The 4,938-nt window shown below is 35.0% G+C and overlaps 1 non-coding gene across 1 annotated transcript; it reads right to left on the bottom strand.

Annotated features, from left to right (window-relative positions):
• Nucleotides 1-3,983: 3,983 nt before the first annotated feature.
• On the bottom strand, nt 3,984-4,088 carry LOC123457148. The gene has a single exon (XR_006634918.1). It is a non-coding gene; the product is annotated as a U6 spliceosomal RNA (small nuclear RNA).
• Nucleotides 4,089-4,938: the final 850 nt, after the last annotated feature.

Genomic DNA, 4,938 nt, shown 5'->3' with positions numbered 1-4,938 from the left:
CCATTGCCAGCTTTTTCAGAAGCATTGGCTAGGAAAGCTAGGGAAGCTTGTTATATGGAACTTTTATTTGTGTGTCCTGTTGTGTGGGTTGGCATACATGCACTGTTTCCTTGTGTATATAAATGCAATAGAGCAAACTAGTGGTGTTTTCAGCAACAATATAGGGTTTTGTTTTCTTTTAGTGACAGTGAATTATACTAGATAGTCGGGCTGTCTATTGAGCTCAGTAATTTCTCCTCTGTCAGCACCTTAGCAGTGGGAAAACTGGGATGTGTGGAGCCACATGGTTTTTACACACATGCATACAGTTACGTTTTCTTTCTTTGCAGCCCATGAACAATATGGAATCTAATGGGTTTCTACACTTTTAAGAATGTTTATTTGAGGTTGGAGCAATGGCTTAGTGGTTAAGAAATTGTGCAGCCTACGGACCCAGGTTCAAGGCTCAATTCACCAGGACCCACATTTGCCAGGTGTATGAGGGGACTCACACATCTGGGGTTAGTTTGCAGTGGCTGGGGACCCTGGTGTGCCCATACTCTCTCTCTCTCTCTCCCTCTTTCTCTCTCTGTCTGTCACTCTCAAATTAATAAATAAAAATATTTTTTTAAAAAGAATGTTTATTTCTTCAATAAACACTTCATTAAAAAAAATTATCTGGGACTAATTCTTGTTTGGTAAATTTTTATGTTGGGTATAAAATAGCAGTTTTCATAAATCAACTTTAAAACGTTTTTAACTGCATTGTTCATTGTGTCTTAAGATTTTTACTCAATGTGATTTTAATCTTTAAAAAATTCTGTATAACCATGATATGTGAAGAAACCAATGTAGATGTCTACATACTTAATTTTATGATGGGTGGGAAGATATTGGACACTTCTGTTTACATCTCAAGAACGTTTTCCATTCTGCTTTTGAAAATCAATTAAATATATGTGAAATATGAAGTAAGAAATCAACCGTCCTTGGCGAGTTATCTTTAGTTTTGTTTTTGCTTGGATTTTGGAGGTTGATTACCTCTAGCCCAAGCTGACCTGGAGTTCACTATGTAGGCAATACTGTCCTTGAACTCATGATGATCTCCTGTCTCTACCTCCCAAGTGCTGGGATTGGAGACATGCAAACCACATCCAGCTTTGAGGTGTTTTTTTTGTTTGTTTGTTTTTTTGTTTGTATTTTTTTTTTTGAGGTAGTGTCTCCCTTTAGCCCAGTCTAACCTGGAATTCAGGGTGGCCTTGAAGTCATGGCAATCATCCTACCTCTGCCTTCTCAAGTTCACCACCACACCTGGCAGAGTTATCTTTTTTGAATGCAGCAACATGCTAAGTATTAACCTCTTTGTCATATAATGCACACACTTCCTTATTTTCATAGAAAAATGTGACAGAACACAGGTAATACTATTTATTCAAAAATCGGCTTATTTTTCTACTTCAAAACTGACTTGATTTTATCACCTACTTTTCCACCAACAAATATGACATTTCCCAAACAAGAAGGCAAAGAAAAATATATTCAAATTCTGACAAAGACTCTAAGGTGGGGCCTGTACATCTAAGTTGCAAAACTAGATTTCTTTATTCAGAACACATTGGCAGGTGCACGAAACCAAGCCATTTAATCACAGAGAGGGTAGTAACACTAAAGATCACACACACACACACAGACAAACATATTCAAAGCAATGGGAAGTACATGTACATGTCAGAGTGGGTGAAGAATCAGAAATACTCATAAAGATGAGAATACAATCAGGAATAAAATATGATTACAAGTCTGTTTTTTTTTTTTTTTTTTTTTTGATTCTGGTTCCAGACAACCAGTTGGTGCAGAAGCACCATGAATCTTCTTATAACCTGCAGAATTATAAGTGATCATTATTTATATGGATGTGAGGTGATATTGCAAACATCATCAGTGCCAGCGTACAAGGAAATCATATGGATGTTGCTTGAAAGCGGTGAGAATGAATGAATGAATAAATTCTCACAAATAACAACTCAAATAAATGGACACTGATTTATGGATATCAAGTATATTTATACTGGTATATTTTACAGTATCTACTACTTCAGATGACTTTTCTTGTCATGTTAGAAGTGTGAGATCCCATGTATATAATGATGTCCCAAACTCACACTAATTAGATGCACATCCAGGCCACACATGGCAATAATGAGTCTCACTGAGATATTGTAGATATGCTGTCCGTGTGATTTCAGCATTCCCAAAAGAATTCAAATGCTTAACAATCATATTTCAGATTTCATTTTCTTACTAAATTTATTAATTTTTGCTTCAGTTAAAGAAACTCAGTACTTACCCTGGACTAATTTAATATTATGGGAATTTAAAATATTGCATTAATACATTCTTTGTTTCATGCTTTTGTATGGATAATTTTTGTTTTACTGATTCGAATTGACTTCACATGGTATTTAAGTTGAACATTTCAAGAGTAATGAGGGCCATGTTCCTACTTACAGAGTCAATATCTCCATTTAGGACAGGTGTCTGTAAAATACAACAACAAGAGGATAAAGTGATACTGCATTCACCTAATAACCAAGATATCTTTAATCACCACTATTTTGAATGAGAAATGGCTTTCAGAAGATGACAGAGATTTCTTTAAACATTAATCTTTGTGTTCCCTAGCTGGCACAAGAGTGATTCACCTGTCTTGGTGACATCCAGGATATTTTCACTTGGAATTTTCTTCTCACTCAGCTTGGCATACTCTTCCTGTGTCTCTTCACTTATAATGTGGCTTTTTGCTGTTTTTCATAAGATAGAAGTCAAAATGCATGGTATTTAGCGACATTTCTGAATACAAAACATATCCTAATTTGTAAAAAATAAATAAATAAATTGATCAAGGTTTATTTTCCACTAGTACATCACATCACACCTTCTGTTCATTACCCCCTTCATGTTGGTAATGCAACCCAGCAAGGGCAATTTAATGGGAGATTGATTCATACATTCAGGATTATCTCATTTTTCTACATTTTGGAAAAGTAACACAAAAGTAATTTCTTCTCTCCCATATCTGTACTTCAAAAGGAAGGGAATTCTGTAATGTACAATTGGAATTTTGTGATGAATAGATCTGAGCATATCTATTTTATCTCAATATATGATGTAGAATCTACTCTCTGCACTTTCTCTATGAAAAAAAATGGCAGAGGAAATCACCAAATGTGCACACATGAATCCTACTATAGTTTTTTGTATATGTTTTACAGACAATTCCTGTGCCTATACACAATACCCTGATATTGCCATCCTCCCATCACCCTTTCTCTCCCTCCTCTCACATCTCCTTGTTCCCTGAACCACTAATTCTTTACAAGTCATTTCTATTTATTGTTATACCCTTATTTTCCCTCTTTTTCTCTATTATCATCAACAACAAACAAAAAGTATCAACAAAAAGTGAGAATTACCTATTTTCGTAAAGTTATGGCATGGTTTTAAGACACATGTGAACACGTTCCTATAGCAGGGTAAATTGTGAAAAAAAAAATACATGTATACTCATTCTCAAAATACAAAACATCATATTTTCTCCAACACAGAATCAAATTGAATACTTACACAAAACTAGAAACACATCTCACTTTCCCTTTCATTATAATAATAGTCAAGTTTTAATATCATAGAATTCATCGAGACAAAATCCACTGAGAAGTACACCACCTTTGGGACTGAGAAGAAATATGTTTTCAAGATTAGACAATACCTTTTCTTCTACTTATTTGAGTTGCCCAAGTATTCTTTATTTAAATTATGGAACGCTTGAGTTGGAAAGATGGCTTAGTGGTTAAGGTATTTGCCTATAAAGCCAAAGGAACCTGCTTCAATTCCCCAGGACATAAATAAGCCAGATGTATGAGCTGGCAAATATGTCTCTAGTTTGTTTGCAGTGATGGAGGCCCTACGATGCCAATTATCTCTTTCTTTCTGTCTCAAATAAATAAAATGAGGAGCACTTCAAGAATTTGTTTGCCATCCCTAATCAGGGGCCATGTTAATCTAATCTGTATCATTCCAACTTTAGTAAATGTACTACTGAAGTGAACAGTATCTTCTTTTTGTCATACTATTTTCAACTACTTCATCCCAAACCAAAACAGTGTCTCTAATTCAGCAAACCCCAGATATTCTACATACAAAAATATCAAACTGAATAATTATACTCACTTATTGCTGGTATGAAGTTAAGTCCCAGTTATTAGTTGCAGGTATAGGAGCCTAAAGTTGGCTGCATGACATTCAACTTAAGGTTATTTAATACCTAGCTTCTGGGATGAGGAGACCGCTTAGCATTCCTTTAATACCTGTGTACCCAGATTCTATTCCCTAGTACCTACAAAACACAAATGCACAAGGTGGGGCATGCTTCTGGAATTTGTTTGCACTGGCTAGAGTTTTGGAGTGCCCATATTCTCTCTTCCTCTCGTTCTCAAATAAATTTTTAAAAATAGACGTTTTAACTGCTGGGTTCATAAGAATTTCAGTGATATAAATAAAAGTTGGGATGGAGTTATTGGAATATCTTTGCTGCATTTGTCATTTAGTAATTCTGTGAGTAGATCATGTGCTTCAATATTAATGTTTTAAAATTTTAATTTGCAGATGAAGATTTGATGACAACATAGGAGACATGTTCGGAAAATGCAAATATTTGGTTTCTTTGTCTGAAAAAAACTTACATTCATCCTTACTTGAAAAATATGGCTGTATATTGGATCATTAAAAATAATTTTATTTAGGCATTTGAGATAAATGGAGTGAAAGAGAGAGAGAAGAATGAAAGGGGAGGGAGAGAGATTGAGAATGGGATTCCGGTGCCTCCAGCTTTTGAAAGTGAACTCCAGATATAACCCCTAACCTCTGAGTCTGGATTTATGTGGGCAATGGGCAATAAAA

The sequence above is a fragment of the Jaculus jaculus genome (assembly GCF_020740685.1).
Source record: "Jaculus jaculus isolate mJacJac1 chromosome Y unlocalized genomic scaffold, mJacJac1.mat.Y.cur SUPER_Y_unloc_1, whole genome shotgun sequence".
Taxonomy (NCBI): domain Eukaryota; kingdom Metazoa; phylum Chordata; class Mammalia; order Rodentia; family Dipodidae; genus Jaculus; species Jaculus jaculus.
The sequence above is the reverse complement of the archived record's forward strand: the minus strand, read 5'-3'. Positions and strand labels throughout refer to the sequence as shown.